The following is a 14,285-nucleotide window of genomic DNA, read 5'->3' on the forward strand; positions in this document are numbered from 1 at the left end:
CTAATATAGTAGTAAATGGAGAATAGAACTTGAAGTCAATTCTATCTGACTCCCCATTATATGAGTTAAGAGTTTTTGCTGCAACTAAGTACCTGACTTAACTCTGAGTTTCCTGGCAGCTAAAGACAGAAAACAAAAACATCATATTACAAAATGGTTATTATCTAAAACAGTCAAAACGATTAGTTATTAGCAGAGATAAAATTTTTTCAAATTTTATCATTTTCAAAAACTCCTAGGAAAGAGCTGCCAAACAACACAATGGACAATGTCTTTAAGATTTCACTGATGATGCAGATACATTCTTCTTTGGTCTTTTGCATACAGCGAAATCATTGATGTGTACAAGACTTTCTAAGCCATAGAAAGTTAAATTATGATCTAGGGATGATGTTTACTAGAGGTCAGGATAAAACCAGGATGAGATAGAAATGTGGTGGAACAGGATAGTTAGTATGTCCCTCACAGTGAGGGGCCCACAGAATTTATTGTACAAACAAAGACAAGTCTAACAGTGAAAAGCAATGCTAGTGACAATTGTGCTGGGACAACAGGTTCAAGAAGGAACAGTCCCAGGCAAAATGGAACATGTAGTAACCTCACTTAAAAACAGCATTCTTAAGAGTTAGGGGAGAGTCTGATCGAATTTACAGAATGCCATTTTAAGAGAATATGTCAATCCCTGAGACTACAACAAACCTCCATGCACAGCTCATAGTCTTCCTAGACATCCACAGAGATTAGCCCCTTTAGGCTATTAATTTAAAATTTTACAAATAGTGTTAAAAACATTTGAACTTTAAAAAATAAAAAATGCATAATTCATACATGTAACACATCAAATATTTTGTTCTTCCAGGCCTTATATGTGTACACATGCATCATTTTACAATTGCCATGTTAGCATAGGTAACAATTTTGTGTTTCTGTCTTTTTCAGGGTTGTAAATTGTCATGACTTTCATCATTTTAATGCCTGCATAGTACCTCAGTGAATGGGGTTATATGTTAGATCTATTTAGACATTATTCTTTTGTTAGATATTTAGGTTGTCTCCCATGATTTCCTATCATAAATAATGTGAAATAAAATTATTCCATTCCTGGTCTACATCATTGAAAGAGCCAGCTGATAACAAAATGGGAATACCTGTAAAATGAGAAAGGTTTGGTTACATCTCTGTCCTTGGCATCAAAGATAAACTGTGCAGAGTTGTTCCATGGGAAGGTAACAGCCTGAGGAGGCTGAAATGCCCTCTCCTGGTTTTAGCCATTGTGGATTTTGGACATACAGGCATCTGATGAGAACCACTGTCTCAGTCCTTTTGCTCCCTTGTTAGAACAGAGCAGACCAGAAAGTCAGGGTCCTATTTTTTGGTCAAAAATAAATATATATTTTTGGTCAAAAATAAATATATATTTTTGGTCAGAAATAAATATATATTTTTGGTCAGAAATAAAATATATTTTTGGTCAAAAATAAATATATATTTTTGGTCAAAAATATATATTTAAACACACATGTTTATCTGCAGATTCTATAACATTTCTTAGAAATGGTCCACTATGTTTCCTAAAAAGAGACATTGGGGAAAAATAATGCCCTTTATGTGTTTTCTATTAAAAATGTAACTGTGCAAACACATGTATATAAAACTATTTTTTTTCAAACTGTCTGTTACAGCAAAAAAGAAAAATAAAGAAGTCTTTTTGTTTGTTTGTTTGTTTTTTTGAGATGTTGTCTCGCTCTGTCGCCCAGGCTGGAGTGCAGTGGCGCGATCTCAGCTCACTGCAAGCTCTGCCTCCCTGTTTCACGTCATTCTCCTGCCTCAGCCTCCCGAGTAGCTGGGACTACAGGCGCCCGCCACCATGCCCAACTAATTTTTTGTATTTTTAGTAGAGACGGGGTTTCACCGTGTTAGCCAGGATGGTCTTGATCTCCTGACCTCATGGTCCCCCCGCCTCGGCCTCCCAAAGTGCTGGGATTACAGGCGTGAGCCACCATGCCCAGCCAAAGTATTTTTTAAAAAATAGAATTAATCTAAATATTCATCATAAAGAGATTGATTAAATAAATATGGTACATCAACAAAATGAATGAAGCAATCTGAAAATCCTGATAAAGAGATGTCAAATACATATCACTGAGAGAAAAATTTGAATGTGTAATCCCATCTGTGTAAGGCAGAACAGAAGCATTACACACACACACACACACACACACACACACACACACACACACACGCAAAAGCTTTAAAAGTTGTGGAAAAACAAGAACAAATTGATAATAGTTTTACCTTTAGGGGACGGTTCTGCGAGTTGATGATATTAAGCAGAATTTTTACTTTTTACCTTACATCATTTTCTATAGTCATAATTTTTCACCATGAGCATAATCATAATAACAACTAAGCAACAAACAAAGAGATTGGCCAGGAGGCATTGATAGACAACCTATTCCGTGTTAAGTGTTACGGAAGATATGAAAGTATATGAGACATAGTGCCTCTTCTTACCAGTGGAGCCACCCTGGACCGTTTAAACTTTCTTGGTCTCAACAAAATGTACAGAAATCATCCAGAACCTGAAGCTAGATAAAATCAAGTTCAACTTTCATTTCTGATACCAGCTAGCAGGTCTTGGACAAGCCAACGAATTGTTCCGCATGTCAGTTTCCTAAACTAGAACTAAGAATAATGCTTATTTCATTGATTTCTGATGTGGTTCTGATAATGACTGTCTCATAGTAGATGCTTGGGAAATATTATTAGCTCTGAATACACCTTCAAAGGGATCAGAATCACATTCACATTTTCCAGGGGTTCTATGGAAAGTTAGGTGTCTGAGAGTTCTACAAATGAATATTATGAAGTCATAAGTCTGAAAAACACTCTTTCTGAGACTCACAATGGATATCAGCCTGTTAAAGGTTCTGACAGTTGCAGTAAAGTATTTATTAACCCAGATTTTCCCAAATATATTTGGCTCCCTGCTGAAGGCCTCCAGAGGTCTTCTTATTTTTATAGTGAAATCACCCATAGAATAAAACATTGCTATTAATAAATTAAATTAATACATTCAGATTTAAATGCACAACATTTAATACTACCTCTACTACTACAATTACTACTACCAATACATTCACACTTTACCTAAATATTCTGGAAGAGTATGAGGTGACAGGTTTTGCAAATGAGGCTTCTAGTTGCACTTGATCACTGTCAAGTTGCATAATATTACCATAGAGAAACACCCACCACCAACTAATGTCTATTGCAGGCAGAGAAGAAAAAATTAATAATCAATAGTTATCACTAAGGGTTATTTTTTGTTTTATTAAAGAAATGTCCCTGGACTTAAACTAGACATACTTATAAGTAAATGAAGATGAATGGACTATTGTGTTTCAATTTTATACTCTGCTATTTCCTCATCCTCAGATACCACTTTTCTTTTTGAAAAGATTATTTAATACTATTACCCTTAAACGTTTTGAAAACCCTATAAAGCAGTATTTTTTTAAAGGACTTTGGAATTATGCATACCCAAGTTTGTCTAACTTTGTCATTCAGCCTCTTAGTAGTTACTAGTTACTGCTAGTAATTTGAACTTATTAGTTTTGCAATTTTTAGGGCATGTTACTAAACACTGGACCTCAACGTTTTCATCTATAAAATGGGCATGATAATATCTATTTCACATGGTTTGATAGATTGCTTCCAAAACTGACTTCCATGATTCCTCATCTTGTATTATCCATGGTCTTTTGCAATGCGACCTTAAAGCTCCTTAAATTAACAGGTGGAGCCTATTTTCCCATTCTTTAAATCTAGTCTAGATTGGGACTGTTGAGGCAGATGAGAGATTCATGAGGCAGATGTGACACTATGACAGTTCTGATCCTAGGATTCTCCAAAAGGTCTTGCATGTTCCTGCTCTTGATCTTAGAACCCTGCCCAGCCATCATGTGAACAAGCCCCGGCTAGCCTGCTGGATGTTAAGAAACCATATAAAGGAGAAGCCTGTTGTTCTAGCTGAGGTATCCCAGCCTAGAGCCAACCACACTCCAAACATATCGCAAAACCAGCCTGATCATTAGAGCCAACTACTTGATCTGCAGCTGACCATAGGCTAAGGAGCCAAGAATAGAAGAACCACCAAGCTACTCACGGATTTGTGAGCAATAATAAATGCCACTGAATTTGTAAATACTTGTTATGTAGCGAAAGCTAACTGATACACATGGCTATTTTACCAATTAAATAAGTTAATATATTTATATTTATGTTTTTATCACAAACCGTGATTAATATTTGTTTCACACATATACACTAACAACTAATAGAACAGTATGCTTTTTAATAAAAGTATAATAGAAACCTCATTTTAAAATTTTGTAATTGCTCAATGCTGAAGGACAACACAGTTCCATTGTCATTAGATACCAAATCATTTAATCCTATTTGCTGACCATGACAGTCAATAATGTTCTAAGTTGTTATGGTAACTTTCAAGCAGCTGAGAAAAACTGATACACAGATGAAAGATATCCATGCACTTCTAAGGTGTAATCTGAATAATAAATTTAAATATTGTTTGCTCACATATCCCTGGTGTCTAGCACAGTTCCTGGTGTGGAATTAGTGCTGTATTAGTATAGTCCAGGGGTTAAGACCAGGGACTCAGAAGTCAGACTATCTGAGTCTAAACCCCAGTTTCCATATTAACCTTGCCTTACCTCAGTTTCTCCACCTGTAAAATAAGTGTAACAGCAGTACTTATTTCTTCTATTGGTAGAAAGGACTAAGTGATATCATTTAGGCAAAATAGAATGAGACCTGGCAGAATAAGTACAAAATAAATATTAGCTATTTCTCTTTGTTGAGTGATTTTTGTTTTAAGCATACTCTTGCAAATAGAGCCTGTGTGGTATATAGTCATCTCAGTGGACATGTGTGGATACCCATCCTAGTGCCTGTTGATTCTCTGCAGCTCTCAGAAGCTCTTTTGCAAACACAAAGACAAACATCAAAGAGACAACTACAAAGGAAGCAAAAATTCTAGAGATTCAGTGAATAATTTAAATGACATGTCTTGGCAATTCTGATGAAACAGAACTGACATAAATAACATTCTGTTAATTCAGGAATATTGCCAGCACGTGGATAGTATAAGGTTCTCACCCAATATTATGTCTGCAAAAGGCGTCCATCAAATGGAGCCCACTCTCCATTATCCACGACTGAAGAGTAGGCTATCAAGAGAGTGCTCTCCCCCATTTCATTTTGACCATTGGTCCCCCAACAAACCTTGTCCAGAACTGTGGCATCATGCAAATTCTCACTGAATTATCCAGACTAATGACCTGAAACTGACACCTGGATGCTGATTTCAATTAGAAATGGATGGAGAAGTTATTTTCACACAATACTTATCCTTCCTTCCCGTTTTTATTTCCTAATCAGGAAGTCAAAAATCTGGTTACAGAGTCAGTGAGGTGGGTAAGCAGCTTGGAGTTGAGACAGATTACACACATGAAGCATGAAATAGCCAAATTTTCAAGAATCATCTCAAAACAAAGTTGCTGTTGTGAATCTCATCATTTTTCTTTTCCAGAACCACTGTCCATCAAATCAAATGGAATAACTACCCCTCCAATTTGTTGGTAGAAGTCAAGTAGGGTATAAATCATCCCTATAACCTTCATATAATTTGTCCTTGATTTCAGGTTTAGATTCTTCACTCTCTTAGGCATCCTAATGTAAATTTTCAAATTTCATCTTCCCAATGATCACACGGGAGATCACGTAAGGTCAAAGTTTTCCTCATTTGATTTATCCTGTCATATATGTATATATACACACATTCATATACATATACATACATATATATGTGTATATATACATATATATGTGTGTATATATACATATATATATACACACATATATATGTAGGTATATGAAAGCTTAAGTCCTCGTTCCTTAAAATGACAGAATGGAAAAGCCAATCAACTAATATTTGTAGAACAATGAAGTCATACAAAATATTGCCTAAATACTATCAATGGCAATGTAATTCTAACAGTAAGATAATCAGATAGGCTGCCTCCTGTTTACCTAATTATGCCAATAGATCACTAGGCAACCCTTTTAAACCAATTATTTGGAGATGATAGTCTAGAAATGTTCTTGCCTCTATGTTATCACATGAACAGTTTATCTTCTCAGTTAGACACAGATTTTTTCCAACCAAGAGAAATCTTCCTTTCATAGTAAGGAAACCCCCAAGAACAAAAAAGAAAATCAGAACTGAGATTACCACCCATCTTTTCTATACTGTGCAGTTCGTTGAAGTTCCACAGAGAAATAATGTTGCTCTGAGTTGATTTTCCTCTGGGAAGCACCCGGAAAAATTAACAGCTACCTAGGGACTTAGCTTTTGTCAACAATGAACCAAATAAAACTTCCAAACCCATTTAATTGTCTGCATGATGCAGTAAGACTTCCCCTATCTCCTTGCTCAGACATAACACACCAATTTAAATAAAACCAGATTGGCATTCTCCAACCTAGCATTTATTCTCTCTTGGTGAACCGACTGGCAGGTAAGACAAGTAAAGACAGTAGGAATCCGTGCAGGCAAAACTAAGAAAGTCAAGCAGAGGAGAGACAGCCATTTCCAGAACAAGATAATGTAAATCTTCATCTAGCCTTCTTTAGATACTTGCACAATCTTTTAAAAATAGACATCATCATATTAACATGAAGTCACAAATTTCACTGCCTCTGAGGTAGTTTCAAGAATCATGACCAAATTGCTACCATATCAAACCAATTTTTACCCATATTCAGCTCAACAAACCTGTTTTTGGTCAGGTACGCCCATGTTTTACATTTCTACTATGCCTACGGTTTTTGCTTTATGCAGAGTCATAGCATGTAAGAGGAGGAAGGTGGTGCAGAACCAAGTGGGGTCTCCTCAATTCCCTGATTTAGTAACGTTCAGTCTAAGCAGAGGCACAATCCACCCTGAGCATTTCCTCCTGTTTGTCTTTCCAATTCACCAACACCAAAAGTCACAGATGGGAGGACTGGACAGAGCAGAGCAAGACACCCATGTGTTGGGGGGCCTGCGGACCATCTGACCGTTACAGCTGTGGGCATCCCCAGAGCTGCCTTGGAGCAAATATTATAGTCTGTGCTCAGAACATGTTTGCTCAATGAAGATCTGGATGGCTAAAAAGATGATGGGAGCCTCTCAAGAACCTAAAAGTCCTGGGGGCGGGCCACTCTACCCTTAACAATGCAGATTTTGCCACCTCTTTATGGAAGTCCATATGGAAATGGAGAAAGAGCAGGAGAGAGAGTGAGCCACTAATTACCAGCTCCTCCTTGCACAATCAGGTTCAAAACAAAAGGAGGGAGCTTCTCACATTGGGGAAATGGAAACAACAGTATTTAATTCATGAAAACTAAAATCTGGAAAGATGAAGAGGATGACACCTCTATTCTCCGGGAAAGCCACCCAGGGATGGCCACTGTCAGAAGGAGGTCAGATTCTGTGAGAAGGTCACCATTGTTTAACCTGTCAGGACAGGTCCTGGTGTCCCAGATGCACTGTTATTGAGCCTGTGATGCTAGCCTGGCCTACGAGTTTGAGAAACACGTAGTCAAAACATGAGGGTAAAATATTTACAAAGAGTGAGAGTCAAGGAGAGACTGAATCTGTACTAAGTAAATTTTTCACTTTAAATGCACCAGCATTTCTCTCTTTTCCTCTACTTTGTCTCCAACTTAGAAGAAAAGACATCATTTTTAACCCTTAGGGAGATGGAGCATCTGAGAGTCTATAAGGGCTCCTCATGCTCAGCTGCTGGAACTCCCTGGAGTCTAGGAAACATCGCAGTTCTGCAGACACTGAGGTCTCTCCCCCTGTGGAAAGTGGCACTCATCCCATTGTGGGATAACTGAGGCCTTGGTGACGTTAAAAGCTGATTCTTCTACTTTGCAGGTACTAGATTCTTATCTGTTTCGGAATCTAGGCACATCTGTTTACAAGTGACCAACAATTATTTGTGGAAATGCTGTGCTTGCCATTCTACAGCCACAAACGAAAGTGGTTAAAAATTGTACTCTAGGCAGTGATTATGGGGGTGAGATGGTGATATGGTTTGGATCTGTGTCCCCACTCAAATCTCATTTTCAACTGTAATCCTCAATGTTGGAGGTGGGGCCTGGTGGGAGGTGATTGGAACACGGGGGAGGATCTTTCATGAATGGTTTAACACCATCCCCTTGGTGCTGTTCTCATGATGATGAGTTCTCACGAGATCTGGTTGTTTAAAAGTGTGTGGCATCTCCCCTCCTTCTTCCTGCTCTGGCCATGTAAGATATGCCTGATTCTCCTTTGCTTTGTGCCATGATTGAAAGCTTCCCAAGGCCTCCCCAGAAGCTGAGCAGATGCCAGCATCATGCTTCTTGTACAGCCTAAAGAACCATGAGCAAATTAAACTTCTTTTCATTATAAATGACCCAGTCTCAGGTATTTTTTATAGCAATCTAGGAATAGGCTAATACAGATGGGAACAGTCATTATTTTTTATTGGTGCTGGCAAATATTCCCTGACCAAGTCGAACTTTCAACCTTGGCACAAAGCAGCAGCAAATATTATTCTTTCTGCAGATCTTTATTTAAAATGTGTGCCTGCTCTTCTCTGTAAGGGAGCATTCTTTTCTGCTGACCAGAAAAATATGGATGCCCAGATGTCTAGAAAGAGCTGTGGATGTATTTTAATTATTTTTTACTCAACATAATTCATGGGTTCACATCTGGATATATCTTTATAGGTTCGTCCCTTTTCTATTAATCTGTTATCATAAAATTTCCATGTTATGTCCTCCCATGTGCACCAGGGATACCTGAGCCTCCTTCTGATGTAACCAAGATGGAAGCTTCAATGAGGTGTCTTTATATCACCAAAGCAAGGAGGAATCTGACAAAAGTCTTCCCAGAGGCTACTTGTGAAGCATCTCCTTGTTTGGTGGTTCTGTCCAGTGGCTGCTGTGGGATGAGATAAAGCTGCAGGAGGCAGAGGAGCCAAGGCTAATTCTTCCTTATTCAAACTATGGATTATCTCAACCCTTGATACTCTTCCCATTCCATCTGTCTCCTCAGTCCTGGGTCATTTTCATTGCTCATTATCACCAGCACCAGAGGGAAGGCAGAGGAAATGAAGGAAGTTGAAATTCAAATGAATCGATTCTACCACTTGTTAGCAGCTCAGCTCACAAGTACACAAAGGGAGGAGGCTGCAGCTCTTCTGTGGGTTTCAATTCTCCTTGCTATTCTTGTACCCCATGCTGCCAGGCAATATTGAGTGGGCTGTATGGAAACGATCTCCGGGATGAAAAAAGAAGTGGGGGTAGCTCCCTCTAACAGCAGCTTCTTCAAAGAAAAGAAAAAGCAATTATATGCTCAGTGGCAGCGTGCCACACAGAGAAGCCCAAATTTTATTAAACAAACTCATATTTGGAAGCATACTATCCCCTCAGAACTAGAGAGAAAGGAATGCTTAGAACATATTTAGAGCAATTATAATGCAGAGGATACACTGATTGTCATAGCAGCAAAATTTTTAAATAAAGAGGACATTTCCTTAAAAGATTATGCCAAGGACATCAAAAGCAGAAGCAAGCAAAGGCTGTATTAAAATCCTACCTAAAGGATAATGAAAAGGAAGAAAAATGCATTAAGACCTTTAAAACCACTGTTTCCAACACAGGTAGAATGGCAGGGAGAGAATAGAACCCTGGAACAAATGGAATCATCTTTTTCTCCCTGCACTTATAAGATAAGAAAGGGTTGGACTACAGTCAACCTGTCCTGTTCTGTTCTCGATGGTGGACACTGCGAGGCACCACCTAGATGACCCTGCAACAAAGGGTTTGCCCCAGCTTCTGGGAGTGTTGGCAGCAGAGAGCTTTCAATTAGTGACCCATTCGGGGATTGTCTCTGTGGCAGAGAGACACTTTGCCTTCCAGAAACAGCCCACATCCGATGACTGACCAGTGGGGGAGGATGAAGGTCTGGCTCCCTCAGCCTAATATGGGACAGCTCTGAAGGACCAGTCTAGATCCAGAGCTGGCTGTGAGGTTGGCTGAGGCTGTGGTTGGTTCTGCATCACAGCTCATCTTCTCCTTCTTGCCATTCCTTCCGACCCCCTTCACAAATGTTGAGCCCAAGGGTACTCCTTAATAAACCTCTTGCATGCCAAATCCTATCTCAGAATCTTCTTCCCTAGAATGTCAACATGCAACAGTTAATAGTCACTAATCTTTGCACACTCTGGCTTTTTTTGTTTTCTTAACACTTTTTTTCTGAGCTGAATATTTACTTTTGTCAATGAGGTTGGTACATACTCCAAGAAGTGAAGTTATGTAACACATCAAAGAAGAAACACAGGTTGGTTGGTGGGGGATGCAGGAGAGAAAAAGACTATGAATGATCCAAATGGAAATTGAATAAAAAGATTGGGCTTCAAATTAAATATTTAAAGAAGCAGTGTTGAAGTTACCATAAGGAGCATGGAAAATTAAGAAATAACCATTTACCAGCTGGGCGCAGTGGCTCACGCCTGTAATCCCAGCACTTTGGGAGGCCAAAGCAGGCGGATCACAAGGCCAGGAGATCAAGACGATCCTGGCTAACATGGAGAAACCCCATCTTTACTAAAAATACAAAAAATTAGCCGCGTGTGGTGGCAGGCACCTGTCGTCCCAGCTACTCGGGAGGCTGAGGCAGGAGAATGGTGTGAACCCGGGAGGCGGAGCTTGCAGTGAGCCATGATCGTGCCACTGCACTCCAGCCTGGGCAACATAGTGAGACTCCGTCTCAAAAAAAAAAAAAAAGGAAAATAAATAACTGTTTACCTAGGCAAAGCAAGGGGTATAGTCTGTATAAATGCCTATATCATGGCCGAGTCTATTAATGAACAAGTAACTTTTTTTAACTAAGCCTAAGAACTTGGTATTTTCTATCTGAGGTAGCTACTGCCAATAGAATCTTAGAGAATGTTTGCCACCAGAAAAAGATATCATAACTGAGAGACTGGACTAAGCTATCCATGGAGCATATCTGGGCATGTCCCCCCACTGAACCACTAAATGACATTAGAGACAGTATTTAAACCCCAAGTCTGAAAGGAGGAAAGCAGGCAACTTGCTCAGTGAATAGAGATTCATGAAACTAAGATCTTTCTGAATTATTGTATATGAAATTTCCATCAATTGCACTGCCTAAGTAAATTAAGGTATAGTCATAAAATAGTAATAGTAAATAGTTGTTTTTAAAAATGAGGTATATATATGAGTGAAGCTTGTATATATTTGAAGAATATATGTGAATATATATATATATATATATATATATATATATAAAGAGAGAGAGAGAGAGAGAGCTAGAGAGAGAGAGATAGGGAGAGAATCTACCATATCTTAATATTAAAAGAAAATATGCCAGTTGCAAAACAGTGTGTGTGGTGGCATAATTCCATTTTAATCAGCAAATCTATGTATGGCATCACGTACTACTCTGATAACTTCACAATTACTAACTTATTTAATACTCATAACCATTTTTTGAGGTATTTACAATAATTATCCCCATTTTCCAGATGAAAAAAAAAATACTGAGGCACACTGAAATTAGTTCCTCCAAGGTCACAGAGCTGGTAGGTGACTAAGCCAGAATGTGAACCCATGCACAATCCATGCTAACCACTACATCGGACTTTCTCTCACTATTATCATGTCTGTGCAAACAAAGAGCATATCAAGTCAATTGAAATTCTCTGTCTTGCCCTCTCTCTCATCACACTGAAGCTGGCTCTTGCAAAGAGGAAGTATCCTGATATCACCTTACATCTGAATGGTGTCTTAGGGTCTATAATGTACCTTTACAGAAGTGGGGTCATCATTACTACGCTTTACAAAATTTTCAGTTCTTCTTCCTTGGGAAGTGGTAGGATTGCCCTCTCCACTCTCTCTATTTATTTATTTATTAATTAGAGATGGAGTCTCACTGTGTTACACAGGCTGGAGTGCAGTGGTGTGATCACAGTGTACTACAGCCCAAAACTCCTGGGCTCAAGGGATCCTCCTGACTCAGCCCCCCATGAGTAGTGGGGACTGCAGGCTTGTGCCACCATGCCCAGCTTCCAATCTCTTTGAAGTTAGGTATGGCCATGTAATCACTTTGGCTGACGAGTCTGAGCAGAATTTGTATGAGTTTTAGGCCTTTCCCAAGCCTCCCACCCCCAACCCCAGTATTCCTTGGTCCATGAGTAAATAGGAAGACCATATTACTCACTGACCCATATTGAACACATAACATAAATGAGAAAATAAACTTTTGTCCTTTTAAGCTTCTGATATTTGAGGTTCATTTATTACCACAGCATTATTGAGCCTATCTTCACTGTTACAGTTGGGTATCCTCCTTCCACAAACTAAGATTCAGAGAAATGTAATGACTGGTCCTTGGTCACATACTAGTAAGATAGGTAGCATTTTGACAAGCAGAGACTGAAGGGAGGTGATCATTTTAGAAAACAAGAAAGTCAAGTAAAATCAAGAAGGCAAAAATAAGTGAACAAACATGAAACCCCCCAAAAAACAACAACAATAACCCCCATGTGGGCCAGGCACGGCAGCTCATGCCTTCAATCCCAGCACTTTGAGAGGCCAAGGTGCGTGGATCACCTGAGGTCGGGAGTTCAAGACCAGCCTGATCAACTTGTTGAAACCCCATCTCTACTAGAAATACAAAATTAGCCAGGTGTAGTGGCACACGCCCGTAATCCCAGCTACGCAGGAGGCTGAGGCAGGAGAATCGGTTGAAGCTGGGAGGTGGAGATTGCAGTGAGCTGAGATCACACCACTGCACTCCAGCCTGGGCAACAAGAGTGAAACTCCATTAAAAAAAAACAAAAACAAACAAAAAAAAACCTGTGTTTGAGTGACTGCAAGCACTCCATTGTATGTGAGAACGGAGTAACAGAGATCTGCTACTGGTGAACTCAGGGATCTGAATGAATAATGAGTTCCACTCTGAACGTATTACATATGTTTATTGAAAGTCAGTGCTATGGTTTGAATGTTTGTCCCCTCCAGAACACGTGTTGACATTTAACTGCTATCCACAGTATTAAGAGGTGATACCTTTGAGAGGTGATTAGGCTATGAGGGCTTTGCCCTCCTGGGTGGATTAATGCCATTAAAAAAGGACAAGTTTGGCCCCCTTTTAGTCTCTTTGCCCTTCTGCCTTCTGCCATGTGGTGGTGTAGCAAGAGGGCCCTTGCCAGATGCCAGCACCTAGATCTTGGACTTCTCAGTATCCATAACTGTGAGAAAATAAGCTTCTGTTCATTATAAGTTGCCCAGTCTCGGGTGTTCTGTCATAACGCACAAAATGGACTAAGGCAGTCAGTAAGAGAGCTGAAGTAAAGAACCAGAAATTGTCAGAAAGGAGATAGAAAAGAGTAAGCACAGATGCGGCACATACCATGGTCAAGGCGAGGATAGTATCATAATTTTCCAACCAACTTGTCCATTTCTGAATACCGCATAGTCCTTTAAAAGCCATATAGATTGAGGCTGACTTAATTTCAGTGGGAACCAGTGGGATTGACAGTTACATACAATCTACTTTCACCCCTGGTTCCTTGGATACTATCAGAAAGCACAAAGCTTTGTGAAAGCACAGAGAGGGCTGGAACTTTCCCAACTTTGTTTTTAAAAAATGTGGAGAATAAAGATTCCAAGGAATTGTTCATCCAACCGTGATCCTGACTGAATAACTTGAGCAAATCATCTAAATTGGCCGATTCACCAGGAGAAACGGGACAAGGCCACAGCAGACAATTCAGCCAGAAGGACCCTGAGAAAATATAGAGAGAAACAAGCCCTGTGGACAAAGGATCAGCTTTTCTCAGACATCAGTATGACTTATGCACAAAAAGGAACCCAAAGAGCTGGTGCCAAGATTTATCTGACAAAGTGCTGTAAAGTAAGAACAGAGATTTATTCCTGAGAAATTGTGCTACAGATATCTTAGGAAAAGTGTGCATCCTATCTCTACACAAATAAATGAGGTTAGGGGAGGTAGACGGAAAATGGAAAGCTGGCAAGGCTGCTGTCTTAGGCCAGAAGAATTGATAACTAATGGGCTGAACAGAGTGGTGGAGTGGTTCTGCTTTGAGAAAGTAGTATTTCTAGTTTCACTGTTTCAA

General features: G+C 39.3%; 1 protein-coding gene across 5 annotated transcripts in view; it reads right to left on the reverse strand.

The window, feature by feature from the left end:
- Nucleotides 1-14,285, reverse strand: part of LRRC3B (leucine rich repeat containing 3B) — an 873,839-nt gene that overhangs the window by 13,544 nt on the left and 846,010 nt on the right. Inside the window, exon 1 of one of the 5 annotated variants that reach the window (XM_054552482.2) lies at nt 2,515-4,237. The exons of the other annotated variants lie outside the window; for them this stretch is intronic. The gene's annotated coding sequence lies outside the window, so the exon portion shown is untranslated. Of the gene's footprint in view, nt 1-2,514; nt 4,238-14,285 lie in introns of those variants that run through there. 5 annotated transcript variants of the gene reach the window in all.

This window comes from Pongo abelii, chromosome 2 (assembly GCF_028885655.2).
Source record: "Pongo abelii isolate AG06213 chromosome 2, NHGRI_mPonAbe1-v2.0_pri, whole genome shotgun sequence".
In the NCBI taxonomy this organism is placed as follows: Eukaryota; Metazoa; Chordata; class Mammalia; order Primates; family Hominidae; genus Pongo; species Pongo abelii.